Below are 18256 nucleotides of genomic sequence, written 5' to 3'. Positions count from 1 at the left end.
AAATTTATTAATGGCCCTACTTCAGAAACTCAGCCTATGGTAAACATACTGACAAGGATGGGCAATTGAGCTCACTCTACTGTGACACCTGATTTTCCCCAAGCTGATAAAAAGGCCCCAGCTTGAGCTTTAGTCATTATTCCACGACCACCAGAACTCCATCTCTCCCACCAACACCCTATGCAACAAAACACTGCTGCATTTTATTCAGGTATTTTGAACCAGCATATGGCCCTTTAAATAATCTGTTAAAAGTCTCCACTTGAATCTTTAATCGCAACACAAACTTTAAGTGGAAATTTTATTTTCCTCCTGTCACTGTTAACAGAAAAGTGCACTATAAAAGTTTAAGTTGACACCAAACCAGCAGGACTATTTACTTTCAGCATGAACTGTTCCAGCCAATTATGTTGTCAGCACTTACATTTTATTTTCCTCAAAGTTTAATCCTGTGGGATGCCATCATGAATGAGCTTTTAAGACGCAAACCATGAACTGCAATGTCTGCAGTCTGATTCAAATTTTGACCTGATGGTACTAGATGAAAAGTCGGGAGATCAACAAAGCTACTACAGTTCATCCTGAGGCGGATATCTTTAGCTGTACCAACTTTTATGGCACACCATCCAATAATTGTTGAGATATTTCAGTCTGGACCAAAGTGGTGGAATGACTGACACTGCCGTCTCTAGCAAAATCCCTAAAAGTCAACATCATCAAGTTTTGGTTGAGTGACGATGCAGTTAAAAGCAAAGGCCGTATTAAATCTGTTCTCTGTTTTGTTAAAGTGACTGATGGAAAATTTTAAAAATGTAACAACTAATCTACAAACACACAGTCAAATAAGAACGTAACGGACAAAACATATGGGTGTTCAGCAAGTTTCTAACTGTGTGCAAGTGTGTGCAGTTTTGTATAAGTGACAGAAAACAGCTAACCAGCTTCTGTTGGTGGTTTTGGATCCTTGCTCCCACAAGACTGACATGAACACACTCACATGTGGGACCTTGACTGGTACAGACACACAAAGCAGACAGATATACAGTAGACTGGGAAAGGCCACTCATCTCTATGACAGCATGGTCATTCCAGGAAAAGCCCACCACACCACCATACACACACACACACACACACACAGTCTCATCTGTGCAGCCATCCTTACTGTCCATCTGTAAACATCCCAAGTCCCTGACAGGGCTGTCAGTGTGCGCCAGCACAGGTGGGGGAGGGAAGGAAAATGAGAGGGACAGAGGAAGGGAGAGAAAACAGGCTTTAGTATGAGGGAGGACATTCAAGCGTGCAAATTCATACAGTGGTTGAAGAGAAGGAAGAGAGAGAGGACAAAGCAAATAACAGGCAGAAATGAGTAGGAGGAGGATTCTCCTTGTGGAAAACAAGAATGAAACTGTTGCATAAAGAAATACGATAGTATGTTTTGAGTGCATAAGGAAAAACAAATTTTTCCATCTTGTTTGGTTTTTCCCCCAAAGAAAATGAAGGCACCCATCTGGAAGTGCAATTCACAACTGATAGATTTACGGTTAATGTGTTTTTGGCAAAATACCATTTTTTTTTTTTTTTTTTTTTTTTTAAATTTGTTAAGTGACATATTTTCTACAAAAAGCTAATTCTCTCCGTGGATTTGAGGCATTGTCTTTCTGTCCAACTCTCATATATGATTCAATACAGTGAGCCCTGGTGCAAATCTTTTTGAAACAATAAAAACAATACCACTAAATGAAATTCCTGTTCATTCAAATTCTGGATGGAGGGTGCATGGACTCTGTACTTTTAGTCACAAACATGCACGCTCATACACACACAAAGCAGTGTGTTGAAGGGGATTATGCAGGCTTGAATTTCAACAGAAAGAATCCCTGTCTACAAGCACTACGGAGCAAATCTGGCTTTAGAAACTTTCCTCATCCGAGAGCATCCTGGCACAATAGAGGGCTAAACTTAAAAACCTGCAAATTAAACACATTCATTTCTGAAGATGCAAGAGCACATTTGCAGATGGATAATCAGCTCCTGCAGCAATAGCAACATCTGCATGGAAAACAAAGACGCAAAGCTCTTTTACCAAACAACTGTGAATATTGTGCACTTTCAGGTCAGGTATGCAACTTGTTGGAATATGTCAGAAACTTGTGACTGCCAAATAATGTCACTTGCTCTAGATGTATCTGCAGGCCATCTTGTATCTAGGAATACCAATTAGATTGCACATATCTACAGGAATGTCCACTGATATCCTGCTATGTGTAAATGTTTGCTCATGAGCGAGCTAGAGAAAAACAGAAGGCGTGTGTGTGTGTGTGTGTGTGTGAGAGTGAGTGTGTCTTAGAGAGAAAATAAGTAGCTTTCTTCTTCTTCTGCTTTTGTGTGAATCTTAAGTAGTCCCATGTTGAGGGAGGCTTTGTTCGCCGTCACTGTCGGGGGGCACGTCCTCCCAACTTTTCCCCTCACTTCCTTTTGGCATAACATTTATCATTCCTCCAGGACGTACAATCATCCTACAACATGGACTAGCATCGAACGTACAATAAACCCCCCCCGTCTTGCTCCTTTCTGGTTGCTTGGATACCTTTCATCCAGTGGGACAGCTTGTCAACAACATCATCACTTACTTAGAAACTCCCAACCTCCACTTTGATTTCAGTTTGATTTGGTCCAACAGAGCTTTATCAAAAATAAATAAATTAATTAATTAATTAAAAAACTGCTACATCTTGTTTTCAAAATAAAGTTCCTGAGAACATCGTTTTCTTGTTTGCCTTTTATGTTGCATACAAAAAAATTAAAAACCTTCAGAGCCTAAACGTCTGGCTCTGCAACAATTGCAATGCATCCCAATGTGGTAGAACGTTCTAATTTGCAACAGAAATTCTCCTCTGGGCAAATATAGCATTATCCAGCCCTACCAACCAACTATTTGCACAGTATTTTATGCTGACATTGTATAGTGTGCCGGTGTTAGCCAGAAGAGCTACCCTGAGGCCTGTTTCATAGAAAGCCTGAGTGATTCACCAGACCGCTCCCTTTCTCTGTCTCGCTCTGAAAGGGTCAACAGGTGCATTAGTCATAAGTGGAAAGCGCATACAAACACTGTATCACATCAACCTCATTTCATCTACCACGACTACCCCGGAAACTTCACTCTATGCATAGAAATCTCCTCGACCTCTTCACCGATTCCTGAACAAGCATTCATTACCACTAAAATGTATCAAAAGTAAGTCCCATCAAAGTATTCTGAAAACAACATGTTTCTTTGGTTTTGTTATGGGCCAAACTTTTATTTTTTTTAACTTCCTCATTCATTTTCTGTAACTCAAGCACATAATAGGCCTGGCCTTGTTTGGCCTTCGCTGTGTTTGCTCCTATCCCTTTCAGCTGACTGGCCTGCACCACTTATTCCGCTTATTATGAATGCTGACAGCAGATTATGTTGCTTACTGCACCCAAATTCTCCATCCTCCTCAGATCAAATCCATCAAACACCAGACTAAGAGACAAAGACGAAGTTGACAAAAGAGACAAAAAGGGAAAAGAGATAGGGAGCATAGGCTGAGAATTGGTCCAAAATGAAAAGGGGGGAAGGGAAAAGAAGAAGAAGAAACCACCAAAAAGTAAAAGCGGGAGAGTACAGCAAAGGAGCAAAGGAGAGGTAGCACGGCAAAAGGTGCAAAACCCTATAAATGACTGTGTTTTGTCAGGGGAATAAAGACCGACTAACAGCAGCAGCAACATACCAGCACAGTGAACGAGAATGCAAATTAGCCCTGATGCAAATGTCATAGGTCTTCAGGGACAAAACAGACCGTCTTTATACCAACCCCCCACCACAACACACTTCTCTCTGTACTTTCAAACCCCCACCGACTCTCCTCCAATTCTCCACTGAATCCCGCTCACACAAACACTTCCAGGAGACAATCTTGCGCACAGGGAGAGAAGTGTAATCACAAGAGACAACATCATGTTCTTACTTCACATTGAAACAAAGAGGCCAGAGTACAGTGGGCTCTTTACACAAACACACTCTCGAAGAAGATAAACCACTTACTTGTCCGTCATGGCGTCGGCTAGCGAATACTGATACATTAAAACTTCTTTTCACTTTTTTTCACACAGTTGGAAATGGTTGAAGGAGAGGCCCAGGGTTAATGTTACAACGGTGGTCTAAAAAAAAGAGAGAAAAAGAAACATTACTTTAGAATAAATCACTAAGTCACACCTACAGTTGGTAGATAAAATTAACACCTCGTTTCTCTTTGCAGTAAATTATTTTTGGCACTTAAGCTATTTTCATTATCAATTATTTGTTGACTAAAATAAAGCCAGGAATTAGTGAAGGATGCCTGTCACAGCCAAAGCTGCTGTATTCTAATAATTGTTTTATTTAATCAACAGTCTAAAACCCAAAGATATTCAGTTGACTATTACACAGGAAGAAGAAAATCAACCAATCTTCACATTTGAAAAACAGGAACCAGCGAAAATTTGCGTTTTCTGTCCATCGACTAATCAATTAACTGACTAATCATTATGTAATTTCAGTTACAAACACAACAGAAATATATTAAACAGGTTGAAAAATACTGGTTAATAATTAATTTGGTTATTGCAACGTGATATGCCCAACAGTCGTATAAATGTTTGTAAGGGTGGCTTAGGTCAATGTTTAAGTCCCTTTATCATGGATTGTGTACATTAATTTGTTCTACATGTATGCAGATCAAGTAGCTTGATGATTCAGTGCTGTCTGTTGAGAAACAAATGCTTTATAAAAACGCCAAGGTCTGAGCAAATCACTACTATTGTGCCTGCATGTCTGTACAAGACAATGAGGACAAAAAAAAAAAGAAAAAAAAATCCACTGAACAGGCCATCGTCCAGCCTGGGACAACGTCTAACTTTGCAGACATGCTTGACTTGCTCACAATTAGCCTAGCAAGGTCTCTTCAACTTTCTGGGGGATACTGTTACCATAGCTACCGAGGCAGCCAACCAGCCAGCTAGCTAGCATAAACAGACTGCACCAAGAAATCCTCTGGGTAGCAAGCATTCAATATGAATCCAGTCACAGATGAAGAGTGCATTGTGTGACTGAGGAGTACAATTTTCGATCAGTGCCGCTGATTACCATCTAACATTTAAGCTAAATAAACCAATCAATCACCATTGATAAAAACATCATAAAATTTCTAAATGATCAGGTGTAACAAATGCCATTATATTTAAAGAAACCCAGAAAACACAGCTCTGCTAACGATGTATATTTGTGAATGCGTATAAACCAACAGATGTTTACTGCCAGATTTCGTATTTTTAAATTTTACTGAGGCCATGAGACAAGACACTTCTTGTGTCCTACTGGCTGATGAGCAATATCCAAAACCTGGCATTTGCTCCTCATCTTATCTACCTATAAAAGATCATGACAGCGGCACATTAGATTCCTAGATTATACTCTGTTATGTGTTAACACACTGGCATAATGCAGATTGTGACCTGCCAGACTGGGATTAGGTTCCTTAAGCAGATAAAGGTTGGATACCAATTCACAATATGTCTGGAATACATAATAGACCTGAAGCAGAAAATGAGAGCTTTTGAAACCTTTGTTTCACCTCAAAACCATCTCTATTTCAGTTAATAATCCAATACTGATTAACCAAAGAGGATTGAATGGTTTTACTGCTGTTAGCTGGTATGGCTACAGCTGGAGGGAGACAGAGGAGTGAAGGTAAGGTCTCAACCCCACCCAATCCTGTCAGCCCCAAACCCAGACAGACAGCCACCAGCCAGCCAGCGGCTGTCTGTCTGCGTGGGGTGGGGACTCTGGCTAAACTGGTGCATGTGCCTTCTTTTCCCTGCCTTCCTTTCACCTTTTCCATACTACAGTCCCCTGAATTCTGAACTTTGTGTCCTATCCTCTTTCTTTGCTGACGCTCAAGTGCATTTGCTGACCCATCAGTCTATCTCCTTCATTTCCCTGAGAGCAGCTCATTGAACTTTTGTCCATGTGTCTGTCTTGAGTGTAGAAGCGGGTTTGAGCTGTATACGCCCCAAGTAGTCTCCGGAAATCAATTTAGTTCCATTTCCTCTGGTCTCTCAGCAGCTGTGTTTATAGGAAATATTTTCAAAAGGAGGACAGGCTCCAACATAAGGGTTACCTGAAGAGACATTTGAACAAAGGGTGGGGTGGGGGTGGGCGACTTCGTGCGCTCCAATGGCAGAGTTCATTACCCGAAAACCCAAATTAAACTCTTGCCTTCTCCCCCATGTGCAAACATTGATACAATGCCTGGATGCTGGTTCAACATTCAACACATTACCGAACGCAGTGAACAATAAAGAACAGTCAAACTGTGCTGCAAGAAATCTGCAGCTGGTGTTTTAAAAAAAAACAAAAAAAAAAACAAAACAAAACCGTCACACGAGTGACAGTGTGGTTTCTACCAGTGCGCAGCAGAGATAGGAGTCTGCTCATAAGAACAGTGCCCTTTGAATTGAGGCAACAGCACTTGGGAAATCTTAGCTAGTTTTTATCAACCTGCGCCAACCACTGAAAAACAGTTAAACCAAGCATCTTTCTCACATTGTTTCCATGCCCCGTTAAGAAAAACAACTTGGTAAAGGAGAAATCTGACATGTCCAAGCTGGGAGGGTGATGCCACTCCTTTCCCTCTCAGGGGAGATTTATGAACTGGCAACAGCCTGCCAGGACGTACATGCTCTTTCCACATCTTGCTGTAAACAAAGCCGTAGACAAGGGTGAAAAATAATTAAAATACTGCTTTCTTCTCTTCTGTAGACATTTCAAATCTTACCTCATATAGCCAAGGTGAGGCAAACAGCAGCTAATCTAGTGAACTGTCTGGGTATTTCCTCAAAGAAGGCACAGCAGAGTCCCCTTCACTGCATCATGACAACATGCCATCCACCACGCTGAATTATTTACCTCCCAGATGATATTTGGGTAAAAACGGCATGCATCATACTGGACACTCTCCACTGCACAGCAGAGTAAGCTTACAAAAAAAAAAAAACCTATCTGGTTTTTATGGCAGAGGAAAAAGGTGTTGACATTGTGCAATCCCAGCAGTCAACACACTTGGGGTGTCCGCACAAGCTGTTTGCGTAGCGAATCTTACCATAATCTGAGTGGGAAGATCCTGCAGGTTGAGAGAGAGAGGAATGCTGTAGGAGAGGCTCTTCCAACCAAGCACAGTCACACTGTCATTATGGGGAAAGTCACCAGTGGTTTGCATGACAGATGAGAAAAAAAGAAATAGAATCTGATCATCCGGCAGTCTGTCACCACCTCCCTTCCTACTCCCTGGTCATGTTTCTCTCTCTCTCTCACTCTCCATCCCTCGGTCTGCCTCTCCCGATCTTGCACGATAAACAGTGGGGGGAAAAAAAAAAAAAAAAAAAAAAAAGAGCACAAGAGGCTGCAAAGGGTGGAGTGCTTGCATTAAAGGGCTGTTTCACTTAAACGCATGTCAGTAGCAGAGACCGTCTCCGTCTGAGTGCATAACAAAACGGCCAGGGTTGCCTCTCCCCCTGTCACAGCAGTCAAGCGCCTGCTCACCAGTGGAGAGCGACAGCGCAGAGATCGCGCCTCTGGAAAGCGTCAATGCACACAATTGCTGAGGAGGGGGAGGGGGAAATTTGGGGTGGCGGGTGAGGGGAGGAAAGAAGGGGGAAGGGGGTTGAGGTTAGGGTAGTGTGTATGTGCATCTTCAGGAGTGTGTCTATTGTTGTGCGGACGTTTTGTTTTTTTCCTCTGTCTCTCTCCATAAAGGAATGAATAGGGACTGCAGGTCCAGTTGCTGCTCTCTCTCAGCACTGTGTTTAGCCCTGGCTGAGGTAAACTGCGCACACACACAGATGTTGACTGTAAAGACAGTTCACATCCTCAGGCAATTGATCGTTGATGTGGGGACTTTTTTCTTCACTATGCAAACACTAACCAAATTAAACAGTGAGCGAAAACGGTCTGATAAAAAGGAGAGCTGGTTAAAGTCTACTGACTGCAAATGAACTTCCTGTCGTGCAGGTTCTTCCATATCATCTATAAAAAATACAAAACAAAAAAAACATGCTATTGAGTTTGCAACTGCTGAACTGATTCATAACATACGAAAGTGGGTCAAGGAAAGAGAACACCTTCTCCGTTTAGCTGTGTCAGACAGCGATATCCTCCACAGTCACAGAATGTACTGTATGTAGTCTAGCTCTCCCCAATCCATTCCCTTCCAGCTCCCTGATCTCAGCAACACATCGGTGGGAACCTTTTCAAAACATCAAGTAAGCTGTCAATAGCACTGCGACAACGCATCAGTAAGCTTCCTGCACTCTCAGCAATATCACTCATAGCTGTGGGTGCAGCACCTTGGGAATCTTCACGGATTTCGTGCACAGTTCTCGTCACTGCAGTTTCAAACAAATAAATGACTGCTGTGCTGTGGATGCTCGCAGCATAACTACTTTTAGTCCCTGAAAAACAATGGAAGTGACTGAGCCCTCCCACCTTTATTGTTACCTTACATGCAAAATGAAGAAAAACAGGAAACCGAGCTTAACATCCAGAATGTGTATCTTTGTATCAACTGATCAGAAACCACCTTACAATCATGAGACAATTTTGCTGAGACATCTCTGGAATGCAGCAGTGCATTATGCATGGCCAGTAACACATAAGCACAGCTGCCGCTATTATACAGCCAGATGCTACTCTCTTTTGCCAGTAGGAAATGATTCCAGCCCGAGGGTGTTGGGGTACTAGGGTGCGGCAGCGGCGGTTTGTGTGTTTCAAAAGCAGGTGGGGGTTGCCGCAGATGTCTGCCTCATGGAGCCGGCGCAGCACACCTCAACATCAGAGCACCACGGACTGGCCCCATGACCTTTACCCTTTGACTCCTGCAGTGCATATGATTTTGTCTTGAAGAATGAGAGTACGGTTTGCTGACTCGACTGCCGGGAGAATCCCGATAATTAAATTGCTAATGAGCAGAGGGGGACAATAAGGGGCCGTGTGTGTCTGTGTCAAAGGCATGGCACCTTTTACAGTGACCTCCACGGCAGGAGGTGGAGTGCTACTGCCCTGGCCATTTGCAGGTATTCCAGCCTTTTGTACCAGAGGAGCTGGCTGATGACCAAACTCAGCAGAAGGGACGAGAAGAAAAGCCTCTGGCGGCTCATGAATGGTGACCACCAAATCCATTAGCAGTTTATTCAATCACCTGACAGTCACTAACTGTAGGCATGTGAAGAAACGGGACTTCTTTCAAAGACACGTCTCCTTTGAGATGGTCTAATAACTGCCTTTAGATCGGAGGAGGGAAAAAAAACAAATGCAGTATGTGTGCTTAGTACAGGCTCCCTATATGTAACACTGGATGCGCTCCAGTAAGAACCAATTTCATTGGTCCTACTTTTTACAAGAGAGAAATCTGACAAACAGCCAGAGCTTGGTCTGAAACCCAAAAAGGCATCCAAGTAAATAACCCCAGACATCCAAAGCAAGTGCCATTTCTGCACAAAGTTCACATTTAAAACAAAGTTCTCTTTCAGCCGTGTATTTCCTGACTGGATTCCCATTCCCACCCATTTTAAATTGATTATGGATTTTAAAAAAAGGATTCTAAAGAAGGGTTTGCGTGCTTAAGTGTGGTTATCATTAACAAGCATGGGCAATCTGTGTAATTTTATTTAGCGCATGTGAATCCTGTGCTTCCCATGAAGCCATAAACAGAGAACAACTTTAAGACAGATCGGTTTCTCCCTAAATAGAGTCCAAACAAATCACACAGACTCACATGTCTTGAAAAATTGACTGATTAGCTTTTCCTGACATGGGAAGTCCCTGGAAAGCTTTGTGTGTGCAAAGATTTCCTCCCATAAACAGCAGGTAAGGGCAAGTTAAGCTGCAGAGACATCACAGAAATCTTCAAAACAAATCAAGACTACAGTTTATCTTCAAGACTATGCATGCCAAGGAGAAAAGAGCTGGAAAAAAAAAAATACTGCATTCAACTCTCAATGCCTGCCCGTTTTCACACAAAAATACTCCATCTACCAGAGTGATCCTTCTTTCCAAAGGCAATTCCAAAACCTGCAGTAACGACAGCCTTGCATCACAAACTAAAACCTCTAACCTGAGGTAAAGTCAGGCTGACAGACAGAAATGCCCGAACGGCTCAGCAGCACGCAGTGGTTTAATGATTTGTCTGCTGCTGGTGAATGATCACACAGCAATATCCTGTTCTGGCTAGTTCAGCTGCCCCCCCCCCCCGGGGGTCTGACTGACATGATTCTGGCTTGCCTGGGTGCCACCGTAGCGCCAGCCAGCCCATCATATTGACAAGATCCGGGTGGCTGCCCCCATGCCCGAGGTGACCCAGCAAAAGACCAGTGGAAATCAAAATTGATGAGGCAGAAGAATTACTTATTGAGGCCGAGAGGGAAGGGATGTCATATCTCATGCACTTTGGTGAAACGCTGAGTGAAGAGGAGGAGGAGGGGGGGGGGGGTTAACGTCACTAACGAAGCTGTGGAAAACAGACTTAGTAAACACAACAGCTGTATTTAGGGAAAAAATAAATAGCTGGATTGCTCCAGAATTCCACAGTGCTAAAGCAATGTGTATATAAGCCTGTATATAATGTGAGGGGTATTTCTTTACTCTTTGCTTCATACATTTCCTGAAAGGTTAAAGGGCATGAGGGTGGACAAACAGTGACTTTTCTCAAATTCTTCTGTGTAAAACAAATAGGGCTGCAACTAACGGTCATTTCTCCATTATTTTCTGTATCAATTCGCCTATAAAATTGGGGGGAAAAAAAGTAGTGACAAATGCCCATTACAATTTTCCAGCACTATTGTTTGTTCAAAACAAGACATCTGGAGTCGTCACCTCGCATACTGGGGAATTTGTAACGCACATTTTTACCTGTTTTCTGATATTTTAAAGACAAAACAATGAATCGAGAGAACAATCATTAGTCACGGCCCTACATCCACATTTCAGCATTTTTGCCTTAAAAGTTACTTAAATGTTTCATCAACTTGGAGCTGAAAAAGTTAGTCAATTAATCGCTTGATCATTGGACAAACAATGATCATTCATTGTCGCTTTCTATTTCACTGGGTCTAACTTCTTAAATGTGAATATTTTCTGGTTTTCTTAGTCTTCCAAACTAAGTCAACTGAATACCTTTGGGTGTTGCACTGTTGTTTGGCCAAAATAAGCCACATGAAGGCATCACCTTGGGCTCAGGGACGTTGCATTACGTGCAAAAGAACACCAGGTAAATAATAATCAAACTCCTCATTAGTTACATTTGTAAAATCAATTCATTTTCTGTGGATCCACCTTACAGATAAATCGTTCCAGCTCAAGTCATGAGCCGCAAGCATTCCACTGAAAAACTTGAGCCCGTGAAGGCACCTGTCTCTGCGCCACTGTCTCAAAAAAGCTCTCAATTCCAGGGTGGAAGAAGGTCAAGAGAAGTAACTGGGTGAGGACGGTGCACTCTGAATTCTACCCCTCGGGGCCAAGGAAAGTCACAGAAGAGACGCGGGACTTCGGTTGGCCAGGCCAGGGGGCAAACGGTGAGACGGAAAGCAGCTCCGTAACTTCTGACTACTCCCTCCGCTCAGCACGGCCCCACGGCGACTGAGACCAGACAACCGTGCAGGTGAGAGGTTTTACGACCCTCGGCCGACGAGCCCCAGCTGCACTGTCGGAGAACTGCAGAAACGCACCTTGAGAGACGTGACAGCGCGTTGCCGCGGGCATCCATTTGCCTTGATGCTTCCGACCGGTGCTCATGCAAACTGTGGTTGCGTGGATCAGTGGTCCACCGCTGTCAACGACGGTCTTTTGTTGCTGCAGCGGAGGAGCACCCTTGATTTACGCACGCCAAGGGCAGGAACCCCCGAATGACCTCGGGGTGCCAGAGTGGCATTGTTTTGGGAAGTGCGAGGGGAATTTAATCCCTAAAAAGACTTGAGTGAGCACGCCTGGTGCAGACGCAATATTATGTTCACGAGTTATTTTGCGCAGCAGTCTTCCGCTAACATCTTATTTTTCCGCAAGTTGGGCTTTGGGACGTCGCGGGGAAGATATTTGAAGGTTTGACGCGCCGTCAAAACGCGGAAAAACTCAAAAAGAAAAAAAAACTAGCACCACGTTTTTTTTGTTTTGTTGTTGTTGTTGTTGTTTTTCTTCCTCTTCTTTGTGTCTCGGTGGGGGCTTTCGGCTACGGTGCAACAAGTGCAGCTGAGCCCGGAGCCCGCGACAGCACGCATGAGTACGACCGGCGGGGCTCGGGCTGAAACAACACGAGAGGTTTTGCCCCCAGAAAAGTGTCGTCGTTACTTTCACCGGCTGCCTAGTGGCGCCGTTCAAACCCTGCCCCGAGCTGAAGGCGTCTGGTACTCACCGAGGGGAAAGGGTTCCTCTTTGTCCCGCTGTGTACGGAGATGAGTGTCGGTGCAGGAGCAGCAGGAGCAGCAGCAGCAGCGTGACAAAGTTTGGTTCGTTGCTCTCTCTCTCTCTCTCTCTCTCTCTCTCTCTCTCTCTCTCTCTCTCTCCCTCAGCTCAGCATGGCGGCGACTAGGGGCCGGAGACTGGATTCAAACCTCTCCGGGGCTGTGATATCAACAGACAGGGGGAGGGTGCAGGGTGGTGGGTGGTGGTGGTGAGGGTGAGAGACCAAGGTATCCTTCAGACAGATCCAACCTGGACCTCTCTGACACGAGTCATTCATTTTATGCGACTTTAGTCTTCTCCTCCACTACATTTACTTGATAGCGTTAAGTTACCAGCCTAAATGCATGAATGGTGCAAAACAGCATGATATTTTCTAAAAATAAACAATTAAACAAAAATGGACATTGCCTACAGACCTATTAAAAACCCAGAGGTAGAAAGTAACTGAGTACATCTACTCAAGTACTGTACTTGAGTAAATGCACTCAAATTTGCTCAATTACTGTACTTGAGTAAATATACCGTACATTTTTGAGGTATTTGTACTCCACTTGAGCTATCCATTTTATTTATATACTTGTGGTGCTTTCATGTTAATTTATCCAACAATATTTGCTACTCTGTATAATGCGTACTTTAATTTTTGGTACTCTATATTTTTAATAATGCTAATACTCCTCTTTTTTTGAATGCATGACTTTTACTTGTAATAAAGTATTTTGACAGTGTGGTACTGTTACTTTTACTTGAGTAAAATGTCTGAGTACCTCTTCAAGCGTGTAGGAGAGAATGCAGAATTTATATAATAAGAGCTTTTTAAAAAAGCGATTCATGTTAATTTATGAAGTTATTGAAAACTACGTAACACAATGTTGTAAAAATTACCATTTCCTATAGGCCCATTATATTATATACAATAAAGTAAGACTCTGAAAACAGCCATTCTGCATAAGGAGTACTTTCATTTTGACCTAATGGAAATGATGCTCTTAAAACGTTTGTACTTTTACTTACTGAAATGTGAATGCAGGATGTGAACTTGCAGTGGGGTGTTTTTACATTTTTTGTATTCCTACTTTTACTTAAGGACTTGGATATTTCCTCCACCACTGCTGAAACCATAAAGGGTAACGACAATGCACACACTGGCTTTATAGAAATATGGTGCTTTTTTTGAATATTTTGGCAGTGACCTTTCTTTGTATTTCACATCAAAATTAAGGCCGTAGCCAGGAATTTATGAATACTGAGCTCTTGATTCCAAATTCCATCCTGCAGAACCCCAACCATCTAATAAACTGTTGAAACTCAGTATTTAGGAAAAAATCACACATATTCACAAAATTTCACATTTAATTTTTCATGCAACTGTTCATGTATATTTTTGTATCTATATTATTGTCCTAATGTTGTTTCAAACCCTTCACTACACTTCTGAATGGTATTCTGATGAAGAATACTTAATCCATTTTATTTACTTTTTTGTGTCAGATTTTAAGTCATTTTAATCTGAAAAATATCAAAATCAGCGTTAAACAGGCCGACATATGTCATATGCGTGTAATCATAAAATATAAACTCATCTTCATGTCATTTAACCCCCATACTTACGGAAATATGACAGAGGACATGACCTCGGTGTCCTCTGTGGTAGCTAGCCGCCGCCCTGGTGAGGAATCAGTTACCTTAAAACCCTGGCCGAAGGGGACTCTGTAGGTGGAGCAAGTAGGTTTAAAAGGTCATTGTTGGAGGTCAAAGGTTATACAACATTTTCCTAAAGGAGAAGTGAATCAAAAACGCAGTGGTGGAAAGACAGGCTGACCCTTGTCTCATTGTGCAGGGCAGAGGAGGAGGGAGTGGGGCTTTCCATGGCACTGCAGGCCGAATACAATACCATCTTTGAGTGAAAGACAGATTGCTGCTGGTGCAAGATAGAACAGCGTCGCTGTCTACCTCTGTGGCTGCTTTGTGGGTTGCTTGAATAACAAAATACAGAGAAACTCACCTGCCCAACTGAGTGCGAATAAGTCTATATTGTCCGTTTACCTTCCACAAGGAAGAATTAGGCCGTATCTTTAAATATGCCAATACTAACGGCATTATCAGCTATACTACAAATTGTTTATATTCATATCGGCCCCTGGTGATTAGAGAGCTTAGAGATGAAGGCGGACTGCAGTTAAAAGGAGATGGTAAGTGCTGCCTGAAATGAATACGAAAAGCAGCTGGGTTTATCTTCACTCACTCTGTGACATGTGCTGCTAAGAGAAAACAGGTGACCGAGGAATGCGTGGTGAAACCCAAACATAATACTGGAGCTCATATGATTTGTGGCCACTTAGGCAGATCTGTATTTCTGAAGACATATTTTATTTACTTATCTGGTTTCTAGATTATAAAATTCTCCGTACTTGTAGCTCTCTCTTGTCTTGTCAGTATGCCTTTTCTCTTTCCGTGGACACACAACTTCTACTTGTTAGCAGTTGATTTTCTGTCGTTCTGCATAAGAATTACATTTTAATGCTTAAATTGTGGTTATTTAAAAAAACATGGGGACAGAGGGACACTTCACAGTGAACTTAATTTTAATGCAGCTCTAGATAAGAATATCAGATAAATGCCCAACATGTAGATGTAACATGGACAGAGAGTCAGAAACACACACACAATGGATGAGAAATTAATACACTAAGGTGTAGATTTCAAGTGTAAGTATATGATCTTCATGCCCGAGCTCTTCAGACACACTAGCTGGATATATTTAGATTCCCTAGCTGGTGTATCCATGCTGCAGGGCAGGCCACAATTATTCACAACGCTGGAATGGCCAGCGCTGGTCTGAGATCAGTCAAGGGGAGTGTGGGTTTGTGTGGACTGGTACGGGACAGGATTAACACTGCAAGAGTCAGAGGTCAGGGCCAGTGGTTTACTCACACTGAAAGGATATGCATTAACCTTGGGAGTTTTAAGTGTAAAATTATTCCGTGTTCCCGACTTTTATTATTTCAAGAATTGGCACAATTTAAGTTTTCCATCTGCACAGCAACTTCCACGGCTGAAAAAAATACTCTAAATATACAGATCTGAAGGATCATAGCCTGACAGCTATAAACCGGAATTAAAAAAAGAGTTGGTACTGTTGTCATACACCTAAATGTACAGGGATGTTGGTCTGTGATGAGCTACACTAACAATGGAACTTTTCTCCTGTTTCCTACTCACCCATCAGATTCATTGTAGATTGAAGAAATAAAAACAACACAACATACATACATCTGCATTGGCTGCAAAAGAGATTTGCATGTGTATATACGTATATATGTAATATCCGCCCCTGGTAACTGCATGACATATTTCTTTATACTTAACCTTAATTATTAGCCTACATATTATCCTAAACTAATAATAGTCTAATATAAATTCAACTGCCATTTACTAGGTGCACCTAACTAAAGACTAATGCAGTCTAATATAACAGCCCTGCAGTAAATCCTCCCTTCATGAATTATAATGTTCAGTTTTTTTGTTGAAACCGTTGCAGATTTAGATTATTAATAAGAAGAGTACTGATCCTTTATGATCACTTTGGAAGCTGCAGTTTGTGCTGCTGTTGAACTGTACTGAGGAGGTGCTCCTGTTATTTATCTTCAATGATATTTAGGGTGACAACAGGGTGAACAAACTCGTAGAAAAACCTGTCATAACAATGCATTACAACACAACAGGATACAATACAAATTGCATCCTGCAAAATGTCACCAAAATCAACACCAACAGTTTTTTTTTTTAAAAGCTGAACATTATAACCTTCAAAGAGGGATGATTTATTGCAGGACTGTTGTATTAGACTGCATTAGTTAGTTTTAGCGATAGATACACCTAATAATTTGGCAACTCAGTGTGTGAACTCTGGTCAGGTTCGTCATTGCATGTCTCTCATTTGGCCCCGGAAATTACACCATTGCCGTGCGAGTAGTGCGTCAAAGCAGCGCCATCTAGTGGCCGATATCGGACACGCCCTCCTCACGTTTCGGTGAAATCCTATAATTGCGCCCAATTCGCGCAGTTTGTGCCGCAGTCATGTCGTAATTGCGTCCGTGGCCCGGCGTCAAAAGACCAACAGGCCCGCGAAGGTTTATACTCGCGAGACTGTGCCAAAGAGGACAGTGGGTAAAGATTTCACCGGAAATCCCGCCTCACTACTCCAACAAATTCATCTACAGCGCCCCCTGGTGGCTGGTAAATGGTACTACTATTATTATTATTATTTTTTTTCCACCGTTGTGCACAATCTTATGCTCAATGTTTGTGTAGTTACCATCAGTGGGATGTAATTGACCTCGAGTGGTTTTAAAACCGGCTGCAAACTACAACCAGAGGAAGCCGTATTTTGCCCCCTCAGGCGCTCATATAAAAAATCTGAAGCGTTTGCACAGGGGACAAAGGGACGAGGCCTAAATGGTACAAGTGTTACACCCTGTGCCCTTGAAAATGGGTTTTGACTGCTCTGATGATTCGGCTGAACCAAACCCCAAAGTGTGTGTACCGTTTCAAAGCTCACATTAAAAACACAAAATAGACACGGCGCCTCCAAACAAAAGTACGGCATAGGAGCCTATTGTACTTTCTATTTTATTTCCTAATTATTTTGTGTCGCTTTTCAAGGGACGCACACGCCCCATACGTGTTCAACAATGAGCGCGGTTTGCAACTTTTTCAACAATTGTACTTTTTTTTTTTCTTAATCACACGCCTTAGCCTTCTGAATTAGCCACTTTAGTGTAGAAATGATATGATATAATAAGGGTTCACTAGTTTCTGCATCAGAAGGGGACATTTATACATTAAAAAAAAAAACAGTCTCCTGCAGTCCAATGCAGGTTGGGCTATGGATGTCATTTTCCATGGCCATGGGGCTTCACAACTCAAACTTACCAGAGCAACAGATAAAACTTGTTTTCGTTCCGCGCAATTCAGCAAAATTACCAGTCTAGATTTTCTACCTCGGACGGTGTTGCTCACACTGGCACCGGTCAAAGGTATGCCGTGATTTCATCTTTTCGTTTCTCAGAGCCATGTCGCGTTGGCTCCGGACACACCACCGATGAACCTGGGTTCCGTGAATCTGGAAGAGTGAACAATGGTCCGGCACCGGGATCCACCCTCCTCCTTTCTGTCAAACGAAAAATACCAGACGCTCACTAGCTCACTAGCTCTAGCTTCAAAACCGTGTCGATTTTTTTTTTTTTTGTCTTTTCCTATTGACATCCCACGTTTGACGGTGAACCGGACATTTTTTAGGTTGTGTAGCGGGGGAAGACAAGCAATGGGGCGAAATCCCCTTGGGCTTTATGAAACTGGGATTTCTCTCCCGAACAAGTTAATAAGCGACTCGAGAAAATAATCATTAGATTAGTACATAAAGCAAAAAAAATAGCCGTTAGCCGTAGCCGTCGCACTGTTATTGAGCCTATTTGTTCCTTCCGCGTTTATGGACGCTGGCAAGGTATTGGCCCGTTACCAACAATACTGGGACAGGTATGAGCCTGGAGCATAAGACTACGGACGTCTGCCGTGCCCCCCCCTTTCGTCCGCTAAGCTTCACGGCTTTGGCTTTCAGCAACAAGCCCAGAGCCCGTTTCTGCGGGGCGGGGCCACGAGCTGGCGCGCCAACCACTCCGCCCGCTGCGGCCACGTGTCCCCGGGCGGCCAATGAGCGGCCGCGGACCGGCCCGTTCGCCGCAC

General features: G+C 42.8%; 1 protein-coding gene across 6 annotated transcripts in view; it reads right to left on the bottom strand.

Moving 5' to 3' along the window:
* The window catches only part of sema4d (sema domain, immunoglobulin domain (Ig), transmembrane domain (TM) and short cytoplasmic domain, (semaphorin) 4D), a 39820-nt gene extending 27162 nt beyond the window's left edge, over positions 1–12658 (bottom strand). For 3 of the 6 annotated variants that reach the window (XR_005709686.1, XM_040157444.1, XM_040157445.1), the window contains exons 1-2: positions 12462–12650; positions 4070–4185 (exon numbers count right to left, since the gene is read on the bottom strand). The gene's annotated coding sequence lies outside the window, so the exon portion shown is untranslated. Of the gene's footprint in view, positions 1–4069; positions 4186–11781; positions 12002–12461 lie in introns of those variants that run through there. The other 3 variants (XM_040157442.1, XM_040157446.1, XM_040157443.1) reach the window with 3 other exon arrangements.
* Positions 12659–18256: the final 5598 nt, after the last annotated feature.

The sequence above is a fragment of the Xiphias gladius genome, chromosome 20, assembly GCF_016859285.1.
Source record: "Xiphias gladius isolate SHS-SW01 ecotype Sanya breed wild chromosome 20, ASM1685928v1, whole genome shotgun sequence".
NCBI lineage: Eukaryota > Metazoa > Chordata > Actinopteri > Istiophoriformes > Xiphiidae > Xiphias > Xiphias gladius.
This window is presented reverse-complemented; position numbering and strand designations above follow the sequence as displayed.